The sequence below is a fragment of the Gorilla gorilla genome, chromosome 5 (genome assembly GCF_029281585.2).
Source record: "Gorilla gorilla gorilla isolate KB3781 chromosome 5, NHGRI_mGorGor1-v2.1_pri, whole genome shotgun sequence".
NCBI lineage: Eukaryota > Metazoa > Chordata > Mammalia > Primates > Hominidae > Gorilla > Gorilla gorilla.
Window position 1 is genome coordinate 108,551,841 of NC_073229.2, and position 16,432 is coordinate 108,568,272.

Here is a 16,432-nt window from a genome sequence, read left to right on the forward strand (position 1 = left end):
ATCTTGGCTCACTGCAACCTCTGCCTCCCAGGTTCAAGCGATTCTCATGTCTCAGCCTCCCAGATAGCTGGAATTACAGGTGCAAAGCACCACACCTGGCTAATTTTTGTATTTTTAGTAGCGATGGGGTTTCGCCATGTTGGCTAGGCTGGTCTTGAACTCCTGACTTCAAGTGACCTGCCCACCTCGGCTTCCCAAAATATTGGGATTACAGGCATGAACTACCATGCCCGGCTGCATATTTATTTTTAATACCTTCTTCCCAACGTCATTATAAAAGTTTAAAAGTGTATTGTTTCTAAATCTTCATTATCTAGAGAAAAATATTTTTCTCTTCCTCTGTTTCTTTCTTTAAAAAATTCCTTCTAGAATAATTCATATTCAAAACAGTGACCTGTTTGACATCTGATTTTGTTTGGAGAGCATTTGCTTTCTAGAGTATGATGTTCTGAAATGTATACACTTAATTATTTAAATAATTAGTGACAAATATGAAACATGGTCAAGTTACCTAGGTAATAAGACAGGGGAAAAATCCAATCAATATAAGCTTCAAGTGTTAAATGGCCATTTCATATAACCTTTGTTACAATCACTGCCATTATATCACCAGCACTTCTTTATAACACCTTAAAAAACTTGCCTGTTTCCAAGAATGGCATTATAAATATGTTTCTTTATTCTACTCTCATTATAACAAGAGGAGGTCAATGGTCTAAAGGGTGGTTTCCTATTATGAGAGGGATAAAAACTAAAATCAATAAATCTTCAGATCATAAATGTTGCTACAGTCTGGCAAGGTTGAGAAAATTATGAGCCGAGCCCCATGATGTCTGGATATTGCAGCTTGTAAATTTCTACATACATATGTATATGGTTATGTATATACTTACTGCTGGGTCCTTCCTAGAATTTGCTCACAAATGGTAGAGTTTTGTTCAGTATTGGTAGAATATACCCAGCATACAAAAATAAAGATGTGACACTAATTTATTTAGAAACATGTTTCTAAGATTATAAAGTCACATTTTTCTCAATTGGCTTCATTACTTTGATCAGAAAACTCAAACAGGAAATTATTTGCTTCCATTGTTCAATAAATTATAAATATTGAGATTAATTGGCAAAATTCTTACCTCTGTTACAAATGTTCACACTGAATAGTGATAATTCTAATAGGCGCACCAAAATAAGAGAGATAATCAGAAACATAAGAAATTGGCTCAGTTAAAGACAATATATAATGAATAATTATGCAGTCCAGCATGAACTTTTAGGCATGTTGTGTAGCAATTAAGGACAAGGACGCCGAAGCCAGATTATCCATGTTCGGTTCTTGCCTCTGCCACTTAAGAGCTATGTGACTTTGGGCAATATTCCTAACCTCTTTGTGCCTCGTTTTCTTCATCTATAAACTGAGGATAAATAAAAGTTCCTACTCAGAGCAAGCTGTTGTGAGAATTAAGTGTGTAAATATATACAAAGAGCTTCTATACATAGTAAGCATTACTGTGCAGGTGCAAACACTTCCACATCCCTTAAATATAACACTTTCTTATTTGATGGTGTGTGAACTGATATTCAAATGCTAATTTGAATTTCTAACAAACAGGTTGAATGTGGTCACAATTTTTTTTTGCTTAAACAGGCAGGTAAATGAATACATTAGGCAGTAAGGGGACAAACTCTTCTTTCTAGACACAAATCATGCCACATAAGTTCTGAGCATGTAAGGCTTTTATGTAAATATAAAAAAACACATTGCAAACACCTTCTATAATTTGCTTGGATTATTATGCATGTGCCAAATTATACCTACCAATAATAAAAAATGGGAAATAGTACAGAGATCCTTCATAACACCCTCAATAAAATTTGTTGAGGACATTTTGCATATTGTGGGAAATATAGGGTGGCTTCTTTGGTTTGGAAAGGACCGAAGACAATTATCAATATCCCCACTTCATACCCCATCTTCTAGTTTAACCCCACCTACCCTGATTTCTGTCAGACCATACTGTTGTATGTAACTGACTTGCCGTCTTAAAGGCTTGCAGGGGCTGCTCAGATGTTGCAATTCTTATTAAATCGGTTTTAGAAGGTGGAAGAAGGGAGTGGAGGCTAAAACAGGAGCGTAGCAATCAGAAATAGCCATCCTGTCACCAGGGATTTGTTACCATTATCCACTAAACGATTAGCCCCATAATTTACAGGCATCACTATTTGCAAAGTGTCCTTCCTCCTGAGACACCAAAAGTAATCAATTTTGAAAAAATTGCTGAAAATATAGGCACTCATCTCCTTACAACTCAAATGCACCTTTTATGATCATGAGAGAGTCCAAAAAATTTGAGAATTCATAGGAATCTTCAACATGTTCATTTTAATGAACTTTTACTATTGCCATGTTATTACAACTCTCTCACAAATATATTAAGACCACTACCTCCTATATCCTTATCCTCATGTCTAGTCACTGTGTTCCAAAATGCATGGAAGAAAGCTCAGAATTTATTTTTTATAAGTCTGGACTCTGGTCACTAAAATACAGCAGGCAGCCAGAACCAAGGCCAAAGCAGAACTGAGTATGCTACATTGAGGCATGATTTGCTAGAATATGCACATTCTATGTAAGTAGCCAGCAGCAGGTAGTTACAGTGAAATCCAGCATCAGAAGGTAGGCGAATGGTCCAGAAATTGAACATGCAGGTCTTTGGTGTTTGGAGACAGAAGAGGAGCCTAATGTAAGGGCAATTCAAGCACTAGATGGAAAAGTCAAGAAGTGAATCAAAATTAGATAATAGCCAAAGTACAAACAGAAGTTAGAGGTCAAAGCAATACAGCAAGTCTTTCTCTTTTGACCAGCGAAATATCTCATTTCAATGGCTGACAGATACATTTCTGTACTTTGCTTCTATCCCCCATTTGCTCCCCCTTTTTTGGTGTGAAAAATAAGTCTTCTATGAGACAATGTAGTTGGCAAGTGGGAGTGGGCAGACATCCCATGGGAACTTTTCAGAAGATTATCCATTTTCATAAATTATTCTCAAATTGCTCTATTCATTTTAAGGAGTGAAGAGTCACTTGGGAATGTATTTGATCATCAAAAAAAAATTCTGGTGCTTTGTGTTAAGAATACATAAAAGTTAATGGAAAATTTATTAAGGCTGACAGTCCACTATGAAATTCAGTGTGCTGCAAGCCAAGCTGCAAAATTCTCTTTAACAGGAAAGAGAAATGGGACAATGGAGCTAACCTATCATATCACTTCTCAATGGCAGCTCTCATGGGAGAGGCTTTGTCAAAACCTGTTTGTCATTGTTCTGCGTTCTTTGATGATTTTCTTTCTTAGCTTTGGGCTCCAGGAACATATTCAAGATGGAACTTAACTCTACTACATAACATCTGCTAAGGGGTTTCAAAACCACAAAGCAAGCACATTTAATGATTCAAAGTTCACAGCTTTATCAACAGCAACAACTGTTCACAATCAGAGTCAACATGCCATCACCACATGTTATTGACGTGATTGTAAATGGTGCTGATGATTACCACATTCACATGGTACCTTTCCCAGTGATCTGTTTTCAAACACTAATTAATGAATCCTCTCTGGACCTGTGTGAAGAAATACTATAGCAGTTTAGTTGGTTGGTTTTACAGGCAGGCGTGTTAAATGACTCTGCTAACTTTCTCCACTCACCACCCTTGTTATCTTTCAACTCTCTCCATCGCCCCCACCTCATGTGCTTCCTGAGGCTAGAGTATTTAACGTTGAGAGGAAAAAGCACAGGCAATATGACATTTCAGATGTAGCATTTCTGACGTGTATATTCGCAGTGTAATGAGATGCTCTGTGCAAAGATTTGTCAAGCAAACTTGGAGATAATGCATCTTATATCCTCCTTGGAGATTCCTAACTAACATTACCAAATTAAAGGCACTGAGTATTCCTGTAACATCGGTCTCCTTTTATGTGATGTGTTTCACCTGAAGTTGGGACTTCAGGAAAAGTTTAAAGTGATTAAAAGATGTAGAAGTGGGAAGGGATATGGAAGAGTGAATAGATGATGGTTGTGTTTGAAATGTTTAGCAAACACAAGGGAAATGCAAAGTCATAAGAAATCCACCTGTGTTCTCAAATACTTAAAGCAAATTAGTAGTTCCTTATAAAATATGAAAGCCTTGCACAGGAAAAATATTTGAAGTCTTCTTTGACTCTTATAACTAATTAGCTGAATGGCATTAACTAAGCCATTTCATCTCTTTGGATCTCTTTTCCTCATCTGTAAATAAGATTTTATTCTTATTTATATAAGGTTTATTTTAAAAAGATACTGAAAGCATCTTAAGTATTTTGTCATGGTTTAGTATGATCTTTAGTCTCATATGGAAGCAAGTAATGTTCTCATGGTTAAAAACTTTTTATAGTGTTAAATAATTTTTAAAAGGCACCTTGGAAGAGCACGGTTTTGGTATTTCCCCTGGTGACTTTATCACAGTCCAGACTGTAGTCCTGAAGTTTGCAGCCCTTGGATGTTGCTGGTGGCCTATTTTTCAGCAGCATACTCAAATTCACAAAACTTATAGAGCTAGATGTGTAAGTAACTAACTTATTATTTTACCACCGATCTGTCAGCACTGACAGCAGCTTTGTTAATGAATTATCTCCTGGTAGCATCTGGCAGGGAAGTCATATCATCATTAGAAGAGGTCTTGGGGTCTGTGGAATCAGATAACATAGAGTTTATTTTGTAACTCAGAGGTTAGTACCAAGGGACCCTGGTTACCCCTAAAAGGTAAACTTAGTTTTGAGGTTGACTAAGTCACATTCTAGAGCCAGAAGCAGCCCCTCCCGCCCGGACATGCACCTAAGTCATCCCTTCTGAGGCGTCCATGGCTGTCCCATCTCTTTGTGGATCTTCGTTTTTTTCCCTTAGTGCATACAAATCCCCATACTGAAGTCTCATCCTTGCTCTGGTCTTGGAGACAATCTATCTTGCTTAAAGTCTTTGAAAAAAATCTCTAAGCTCTTCCATTAATTTTTGGTTTTACAGTTTAACTTTCAGAAGGCAGCTCCCCTACCCTTCTTTATAGCCAAAATCTTTGTGGGAGAGGGGCTTTATTGTTACCCTCATGTATCATCTATACAGAAGTTTATATTTGCTCTTTTCAGGAGGAAAATAACTGAAGGACTTCTATGAACCCCAGTCAAATTCTTTACCTGTCTCCTGCTTAAATGTGAAAATGTATGTAAAGGGCTTTGCTTCAAGCCTGGCACACTGAGTTTATTAAATGTTAGATGGAAAAAGAAAACAAAAACAAAATACAAATAAGCCTACTTATTTTTATGTTGAAGCAGGGGTTCAAAGGTTAAAGGAATAAATTCTTTGCCCAGCTCTGTTAAACATTATCAAACAGAACAGAAGCAAATAAGACATTTTCTGCTAATCCGTTATATTACCATTAAACCTACTCTAATGAATTACTCTAAGGAATAAATGAAATAATGCACTATATATTGAAAAGTGTTTTTTCAAGTATATTATGGTTATCAAATTAGCTATAGCTTGTTTCAGATTTTGCTACTCAAAAAATGTAAATATTATGCAAGAACTTCTAAACTATAGATAGTACTGGAAGGTTTGCAAATGGTACGAAAAATCAATTTTTATGACACCAGTCCAATGTTGAACCTTCAAGACCATTATAACCCAATGTACAATTAGTTGGAATATAAAATCAATGCTATGACCTGAGTTGGTCTTTCTGGTAAACTCTTAACAATAGGGCGAAAACAAGTGAACTGTGTTGTCTGTGGGCGGCCTTGTTATGAGACCATGATGAATGTGGCTGTTAAACATTTAGGCAAAAAAGATTTGCAGCTTTCAGTGCCACAGGGAGCAGCTTTCTCTGTGTCCTTACCCAGTGAAGTGATACAAAGCAAACTTGGCTGCTGAATAATTTCATGTAATTGTACCCTGGAGAGCTGAAATATACAGGAAGGAGGTCTTTTGTGTACAAGTACCCATTTTAAAAACTACAGTGGAAAATCAATACATCAGTTGGTGGACGCTTACCTGCAATTATCTTTAGTTGAAATTTCCAAATGTTGAACATAATGAAAAATCCCTGGATAGAAAAATGTCCCTGGTTAGCTTCAGTAGCTACTCGTTACTTTCTAAATGTTCTTACCAGGCAAACTGAGCAAAAAGAAACCCCTTTTATGAAAATATTACCTGCAAAGCACAGGTTTGGCTGGTCTGTTGGAGGCAGTAATTCCTCCAAAGAGCCTTGTGGTTTTGTGTGTCGGGGTAGGGGTGGAATTTCACTCTATCACCTGTCTAAACCCTTCATAGGCATGGACTTGATTTGGGGGAACCACTTGTGTCAATCTCCTAAACTGGAATTAATTGGTGAGGGAGACAGTTTCAGGTGAACAATTAGGATTTTCTTTCTCAAGAGAGGTGTTAAATATTTTACACCACACATTACTCATATATCATGCTTTACAACCCCTCATTAGCCCACACAATAGACCAGGGGAGAGCTCCAAGGTATTACCCTCCTGTGATAGTTGAGGGGAAACTAAAAAGGAAAGAAGTTGTCCTTGGCCACACTCTGTGTCAGATATAGAAGCAGAACTAACTAGTTGTTCTACTCATGAACTGAGAGTAAAGGCATTAGACAACTAAATAAGTACTTAAATGCTCACTGAGAGCTAGTTTTGCAGTTCCTTCTCTCTTCCAACTCCTTCCCTAAATGCATTGTTGGAGCCTCTCCCAGTCATTGCATACTTAGTCACTCTGTGAATTTCTAGGGAATGCCTCATCTCACTGCCATATTTGGCACTGTTTCCCAAGTGGGATGCCAAGGCTCTTTGCTTACCCTCATTTTTGTTGTTTTGGTTCTATCTTTGGGGGACAGAGGGAATCACCTCATATTTTATCCTCTCTGCCCCCTTTTTGCTACATTGCCTCGTCATTTATTAGTATATTCCTTCTTAGTTATTATGGCCAGCAATCTTCTGCTTCCCTGACATCACTTCTCAGAACTCTTCAGTTGTTTTGAAGGAACAACTCCTGTGTCATTCTCTTTTGCATCCATTTCTCTCACCTTCTTATCATTGCCATCTGAGAAGTTGATCCTAGAGTAGGTACTTCAAATTAATTATCAAAAAATAATTGAGAAGCAAGCTAAATGTACAACAATTAGAGAATGGCTACATCTTATATGCCTCAACTCAGTGGAATATTCTAAGTGATAATAAAGTTTACAGAGAATTATGAAAAAGTAATTTTAGTAACATGTTAAGTGAAAAAACACATATGCAAAGTGTTGTGTTTATTAGGTTCCAATTAATTCATATGCCTATGGACAAAGCCTGAAATGGAATACATCAAACAAAAATATAGATCATTTAGGTGGTGAGATTATTAGAACTTCTAAAAGTAAGAATTTCTGTACAGTTATCACATTCTTTTTATAAAAATCTTCAGTTTTAACCCAGTCTCTGATTCATCCCTCCTTGCCCCTTCCCAAATTACTATTATCTTTAGTAACATGACTTTCTCAAATTTGAGGTGGAGATTCCATTCTAAAGGGAAGGTCTATAAATTCCATCTATGAATGAAAATGGTCAGGATATAAGATGAATTGCTATAAGGAAAAGGTTATTAGTTGGTTTAAATTTGTGAATAGAATTTCTAATCAGTTTTCATTCTTTTAATAATTCAGGCTAAAAAAATCTTTTTGTATTTGTCAAAATATAAAAGTTGCCAGGACTGGAAAGAAAATTTGTTTTTCTTCATTGTCTTTTTTCCATCTAGAAACCTACATACTCTGAAATGAAAAAGAGCCTAGAAACATCAGAAAACCAGGCATTACCACCCTCTAAGTAATACAATGTTCTATGAGTTTCACCCTTATATTTTGTTTGTTTGGTGTCTGTGAGATTAGGTGTCATTCAAAGTAGTAGTTTAAGACACAAATATTCCAGTTTGGGGGAGTATAAAAGAAACTTCAGACAAAACTAGCATCTTGCTTTCCTTCAGGAGCAAAGTAGAATAAAATGCTTCAGAACTAATTTTGTCCAGTTGTTCTTTGGCTGTGGTCATATACTTCTTTCATAATTAGCCTTCTCTAGCTTACAATTCAGTCTCTGGAAGTATGCATTAAATGTGCCCCTTGGGTTTCATCTAGTTTCTCCAGAATACTGCAGCCAGCTCTCATTAACAGTTGTGTGTCTCTTGCTTCTCAGACTGAAGGCTCAGAGACTCAGGCATCAGAGAAAGTTGGGTCTGAGGCACAGCGTCAAGCAGTTTCACTGTCTCTAAGCTAAAGATAGGTGCAAGGCAAAACTATCTGAGTTTTAAGCTTTCCTAGAGCCCTGAGATTTTAGCCCTGGATCCAGTCCTGTTGGATTGTTAATTCTGAGAATGCAAGAGTGGCTCATACCATGAGCCCAGTGCCTCAGTGCCAGAGCTAAACCTGCCCTGAGCTGAAAATGGAATGGTGCAACATTGCATGCAGGTTATTAAAGATTCTGCTTACTTTACAATGGTCTGTTAACAGCTCTAATGTCTTTAACATGTGCAGCCTATTGACTTTTAAGTAACATTTTATTGAAGTAACTGCCGTGCTTATTAGCCCGTAAGATTTACGCTTCATTTTCAGTCCTGAATCTTGGGGAGTCCTGAACCTTTCCTTAAATGGTGAGGTGGGAACACTATGAGATAAGAGATGCTCAGTGTGAATGGGAACACGTGTGGTTCAGTAGGGTAAGGAAGAGAAACAGCACGTCTCCTAGGATTTGGAGAAAGCTGAAAGGTCATAGAGAAACAATCACATCTTCATTAATGGGTCTGAAATTTAGAGAAAAAAATATTTGCAGATGTGGTCAGTGTGAGTGGCTTATATCGTGGTTGTACTGTTTTATAGTGTCAGGTGGATAGTTAACTTCAATGAGTGCAAAATTTCACACAAATGAACATACAGAGAACCATCAGGACTGACACCTGAATTTAATATGGTGCTTTTACTTAGGCATTTTGGAAGAATCAAAATTTGCCCACCTATATCTTTTCACTGCTGTTAGCTCTTGAAAACACAGAGTAATGTCACTATGTTTATAAATCATTGTACACAAAATAAGTCAACATCAAATTTATTTATCTGCAAAAAAAACCATACTGAGGAGTAGCTGGCATTCACTTAACACTGGGATTTTGGGATTTATCAAATATTTAATTGTATAATATAAAAAGAAACTTTAATGCATTTAAAATAAACTTTGATTTTATATTAATTGTGTTAGAAATATGTAAACAGCAGAATATCTGTATAGTTTTTCTTTCATTTTTCTTTACTGCTGAGGAAAACAGCTATATTGTGGATATTTAATAAAAACGAATCCTCCCACATAACTACATATTAATGAGCTCAGTGTGATGGGAGAGGAAATTAAATCTAAGAGAAATTGAAATCTTTCAGTGGCTCTACCAAAGAACACAGAGGGGAGAGCGAGAAACAGTTCATGAGGATAGGCATAAATATGACTTTCACAAGGATCTGATATTTTATTACCTATGGAAAACTTTGTGTTTCTCATCTCGGTTTTCAGGCTGTGGCTCAGAAATCAGTTGAAGAATATAAGCACAAGGCATGGTTTTCTTATAACTTTTCCAGACCAGAGATAAAGCACTCTTGAACATTTGTGGTAAAAACTAAGAGAAGACAGTTAAGAACCCACTACTAACCCTGGGCCAGTACTATTTCTTCTGCTTTTGAGACATCTCTCCCTTTCTGAGAAATCCCATCACCCATGTTTGAACTGATGGAAGAGAACTGTCTGTCATAGCCACAGAGCTTAAATTACCAGCTTTTCAGGTCTACAGAGACTTTGAGAGATGTACTAATATATTCACAACAGGCGGAAAGTGCCAACAGAAACAGATCTTGAATTGGTTCCCAAATAGGATGACAAAAAATGTCCACCCAGACCACACACGATTCAGCCACATCGCGCGAGAGTCCTGCAACATACACTTGTTTTGTTTCACCCACCTATCAGCAGACCAGGACCTCTTCACAGGGGGGACTAGATCGCTCCTGCCATTTAATTAAATTTTGCACTTAGCTCAGTGATGCAGAATCTGTGTTGGTAAAAAGTGTATATTTCTTCCAAGTAGTTCAGTCTCAAAAAGATGTTTCCTTTAAGAAAAAATAAGGTCGGGGTGGGTGAGGGAGAAGGAGGGGCAGTGTGCAAAGAAGAGAGTTAAGTTTTTGCTCTAAAATTGCACACACTATACATGCATAAATTGTATGTACATTTATCAATCTTATTTTTTTATTTCAGAGCAATTTTAAAACAATTGTGTGAATATTAGTTAAAGTAAAGCACTAAAGCAAGACTAAGCCTGCCTGTTGCAAAAGCCTGGAAATTCAATACAAATTTTATAAAATTAGTTTCTATTCTGATGGTTTCTGGACATAGAATCTTTTAAAGAGATTGTGAAATCGCAGAGACTGCTATGAACTGGGAATATTTTTGACATTCAGATGATATTCCCTGAAAACTCTTGATTCTACCCACAGCAAGCAAGGCAAAGTGCTTCCTAAAATGACTAAAAAAGATCCCCAGTCTAGCTGCCTTGCTCAAATCTAAGCATTACAGGCACAAAACTGAATTGCTAAGTACTTGAAAGCATCTGTGGTGTCTTACTTCTGATTAATTGTAGATATCCCTATGTGAAAACAATTAATAAAAGGCTGAAAAAGATTGGTGATTCTCAACATTTAAGGACCGCTATATGAGTTTTTTTCAACCATGGTTAATGCTTTAGTCCCAACATCTTTAATAAAAGCAAGGTGACAGACTATGAAAACATTTACTTCAGATCTACAAGCAAATCTGATACTATTGTTGAAAGATGCTTCAGGGCACGTGTACACATGTTCCACAGGAGCAAGGGCTGTGGAGGAGGTGGAGGAGTGGTGTGTGGTGCTCTGCCTCCTGCATGGGGAACTGTGTGATTCCCCAGAATAACTGCAGGGCTTTGATATTTTAAACCTGCTAACAGAAAAAAAAGCTGGAGGACTAATCCTATGCACATCGCAGGGGAGAGAGTATTATCGAAAGGCAAATGTATTTTCTCATAAAACTTAGATTTTTTTCGGATTTTAAGTAAACTGTGGTTTCATAAACCCATGTTAGTGCTATATGAAGGAGGTTTACATATGGCCATGCAATTATTTCACACTGAAAGTCACAACTCATGCTTCATCCACCATCAAACCCAAACCCTGAAAATGCAAACAGGCAATTTCACAGCTAGCTTAAACATTGATTGTTAAATAGCATCACATTTTCAGACTTCCAAACAGTGTATTTCATAAAACAACAAGAAGTAATTTTGTAACTCCCTGGATAGAAATCAGGGAACAATAAAACTTAAATCATTTCAGGGACCTGAGAGATTTCTGTTTAGCAAAGCCAGTGTTATCTAAGAAAAGAATTGGTTCTGATCCATGTCTATCATGTTCTTCCTAGTTTTTTTTGGCTAACATGAGATAAAAATTAGGGCATATTTATTTTGTAATGCTGTGATCAGTATTTATTTTTGAACGTGTTCTTTTTTATTTTCTACCATGTTGTGATGGCTCTCTGAAAAAGTCCCTGTATGTAATAAGGGTTTAAAATACTGTAACCCTGGGATTTCAGAATACCAAATATTTGAATATGTCCCAAAGCATGATTACTTTAGAGAGAGAATTGAGGTCTGATATTGCACAAGCAAAAATAAAATGATTGCATGGGGGAAAATACTATGTTGCTTGGGAAAGTGATCAGGGTTCCTATTTTGGGGCATCACATAGCATTTGTTCTCACATGACAGAAAAATTATTTTTCTTATAACATTATTCAAGTTGTATAATATAGGCTATATTTGAAAAATAAATGAATTTTATGCAAATGAAATATTTGAAACAGAAATAAACAGTTCTTTTTTATTTTTTAAACTTTAAATAGTTAAAATGTGGTAGATTATTTCTGATTTAAAGTCTAAATAGATGCTCTCAAAATGTCATAAACAAATGTGAACTACTATGTGTTCATAAATCTAATTTCCATTCCTTCCTTATGAGATGCTATTAAACACTATTTAATAGCATACTATGTAATTCTAATGGGAGATTGGATCTCCACTATTTAGATGTTGTGTCCAATTAAAACCATTTAAATTTAAAGCAATAGTATATTAAGAAAATTCCACTTTAGTAATAAAATTATGTTATCTTCTCTTGTCAACCAAATTCTATGAACGTTTTCTCGAAATTGTAATAAATACTTAGTTTTCTATAAAATCATATATTGTCTATGTTGCAATGTACAGTTATGGTAGGTGCTATTAAAGAAAATCTGTTGCTTCATTATAATTCTCTAATTTGAGCATTATTTAAAAAATCTGTGTGTGTGTCTGAACATGTGTGTACGAAACCATATTGTTTTCTATATGTAAGAAAAAAGCATTCCATTGAATTTATTAAGAAATAAAACATATCCGCTGACTTTAAGTTCAAACTAGATGACAATGACTAGGGGTATTGGAAGAAAAAAAAACTAATAAAAATAAATTTCTTACACAAACCCCCAGAATTATGACATTCCTTTTTGAACAAGTTTATTTGTATTGTTAGTCATATTAAGGCAATTGCATGAGTCTCTGTAGAGATCAAAGCCTTATGACAACTTAATGACTCTGCAGATTGCAATGTGTTCCTTACCATTTTAACATCCAGTTCTAAGTTTAAAAAAGAATTTGATTTCTCCACCCTCCATAGCTGGTTTTTTTTTTTTTTTTTTTTTTAGATGGAGTCTCACTGTCGTCCAGGCTGGAGTACAGTGGCAGGATCTTGGCTCATGCAACCTGTGCCTCCTTGATTCAAGCGATTCTCCTGCCTCAGCCTCCCAAGTAGCTGGGATTACAGGTGCCTGCCACCACACCCAGCTAATTTTTGTATTTTTAGTAGAGACAGGGTTTCGCCATGTTGGCCAGGCTGATCTCGAACTCGTGTCCTCAAGTGATCCACCCACCTCGGCCTCCCAAAGTGCTGGGACTACAGGCATAAGCCACCGTGCCCGGCCCACCGTCCATAGTTTTTTAAATCACAGAGCCTATATGGCTTTCAGCAGTAACCATGGCAGACACACTCACAATGTACATCTGTAGAGAGCTTTATTGTTTTCGAAGCATTTTCACACACATAACCTTGAGAGGTAGACAGTTTTCACGGCTATTTTATAGATAAGGAAGCTGAGATACAGAAAGTCGAGTGGTAGATCCCAAATATTAGAAAGTGAGCTAGAAGTACAATTCAAGTTTTGAATTGTACTTGAATTGAGACATCAAGCCCAGATCTAGTAATTTTAGAGACCACTAAACAAGCACAGATGTGCCAGTTTCCTAAGGCTTGGGGAATCTTCATAACAGCAACAGTGTATGAATGTCAACATTCTTCTTCTAGGTATCTAATTCCAACTGTATACTTGAATGTGTATGAACAGAGAACCATTCACACAAACCGCGTTTAAAAATTATTTTAAAGATGAAGCATATTGGCCTTAAGATTGAGATGGGGGACTCGAATCAGGATGTGTTTAGACTTATTGGATCCAAGTCAAAGTGGCCAGTTAACATTCTGGAAGCTTCATGTTCTCAGTTTTATGCCACTCAGCATGGCTCTGGTCAAGCCAGTTGTACCACGACTAGCTCTGCCTCTGGAACAAGCTGTTCAATCTCTCTTAGCCTTAGCTTCCTCATCTCTAAAATGGGGATAATAATACCTCCCTCATAGGGATTTTTGTGAAGATTAAATGTGATAATATGAATAAAGCCATTGAACAATGTATTAGATTTTTAGGGCTGCCATAACATTATCTCAAACTGAGTGACTTAAAACAACATAAATTTATTCTCTCACCATTCTGAGGCCAAGTCCAAAACGAAGATATGTATGGGCTGCACTCCCTCCAGAGGCTCTCAGGGAGAGCCTTTCTTTGCCTCCTCCAGCGTTTGCTGGTTCCAGGTGTCCCTTGGTTTGTGACTGATTAATGCCAATCTCTGTCTCTTGAAATGTCCTTCTCCTCAGTCTCCATCCCAAATCTCCCTCTATCTTCCGCTTTTAAGGACACTTGTCTTTGAATTTAGGACCCTGGCGAAAGTTTAGGATCATCTCATCTTGAGATCCGTAATTCAATCACACCTACAAAACTCTTTTTTTTTTTTTTTCCAAATAAGGTCATATTCACAGGTTCTGAGGAGTAAGACATAAACATATCTTTTTTTGGGAGGGGGGGTTGTCACAATTTAACCCAGAGCCTGGGAACAAACCCCTGCACCTTCTACCTCTATTGTCCTTGATTCAGACCATAAAATGTGGTCAATTTTGCAGTGATTAGCTCAGCAGTTCCCAATCCTGACTGTACATTAGAATCACCTGGGGTGTCTTTGAACCTCTCAGTACCCACCTGGGCTGCATTATAGACCAATTAAATCAGAATCTCTGAGAGTGGAACACAAAAATTGGTATGTTTTAAAGTTCCCCAGGTGATTCCAATGCACAGTCAAGGTTAGGAACTGTGGTACAAGGGCTCAATTGAAGGCCAGTCCATAGAGGTCCTGGGTTTTCTGGATTAAACAAGAATCTTTGGGTTTTACCTGTTCAATGTACCAAGTCTTTTGGGGTACAGGAACAGAAATTTATTGTTTTATCAGCACACCTATGCAAATCATGGTCCTTGACTTCTGCACACCATTTTTGCTTGTGCTGTATGCTAACTCTCATTATCTGTAGGAGTGAAATTTAGTAGAAGGATTTAAGGCAGGACTAGATAGGAAATTTAGGAGACAAGCTCCAATTTCAGTGACATTGTTGATCCCAGAGGACTCTGTCTAGTGGGGTTTAATATGGATATAATATTTTGTTTCCAAATCTAAATCAAGCTAAGGCTCTGGGGCAGTATAAGAGACCCTGTAGTGCTGGAAAAATTCTTTTCTGACATTCCTAGGCATACCTTGCAAATAAAAACATCATACAATTCTTTTGCAGGAGGCTTTAGTGTGTTCACTAGAGTAGGTGATGTTTGTTGGGTTAGTCTGTCCAAGGTGTTGGCAAATTCTTTCAGCAGTTTTCTTTTAACACTGTTCCATTCGCTGACCTTCTGCATGGATTATAGGTTTCTTTCTGAAGCAAAACTCCAGAAGAGAATTGGGAAGGAAACTTGCTCTTGTGCCACCTGACTCAGAGGCCAGCATGTATCACAATCAAACACCACCACTATTCAAAGCTGCAGCACAATAGGTCCCTGCACGTTAGGTTCAAAGTACTTTTCTACCTGGCGTGGCTATTCAGTCATCAAGTGGCAGATCCTCAAGAGGTCCCATTACTGGTCCCTTCTGTCCTGATAGCCTCGCCTTTGTCCCCTTTGAAAACATGATACCAGAAACCAGCCTAAGACCTTCTTTTACAATAAAGAATGCACAGTTGATAAAGCAGATGAGAATGCCCATCTGAGGGCATCTTTCAAAACACAGTGTTAGGTCGAAGCAATAAAGCTCCAAATTATAACACTTGGGCATTAGCCTGATTTTGAGACATATTTTGAGATAACAGAATGATGGGTCTAATGCTTTGAAATTAAACATTTGTCCACCCACTTTTCCTACATATTAGCCTAGACTCAGGGCAGGCATTTTCAGAGCATCCATAGAATGCACTGGTTATTAGCTATCCACATGCACTCCATCATCTACAGCTTAAGAATCTCGTAGGGTAAACTGGAATTAAGAGCACTGAAGTCTTCTTAGGAAAGGGATGTGGGTCTTGGGAAACTTGAGTCTTTTGGATAGGAAAAAGGTGGGAGTACATGATGACGTCTCTACAAATTACACCTTGGAGGAGACAGACTTCTCCTTCCAAGTGGCATTGAAAGGTCAGCAGATAACATGCAGAATAATTCAGTTTATACTTACCTGGGTAGTAATACTATATTTTAAAAACAACAACAACAAGAAGAACAAGAGAAGGAATGTCACAGAAGTCAGGATAAAGGTTACTGTAGAGAAGAAGGGGCAGTAGAGAACTTCCAAAGTGGAGAGATGTCTTCTTTCTTAATCAGATGGTTACATGTGAGTTTATTTTATTATTATTCTTTACACCGTAAATACTTCCCTGTGTATGCTATATTCTGCAGTTTTTAAAAAGATAGCAGTGTTAAATTGGACTATAAAGTATAAAAAAGACTTTTTTTCACTTATTTCATATCTTTTATTTCGACAATGTGCTTGATTGGTACACTTATAAAACATTTGTTAAATGACAGTTCCATTAACATGTAATATCTTTTAAGATAAAAAGTTTTCATAATAAT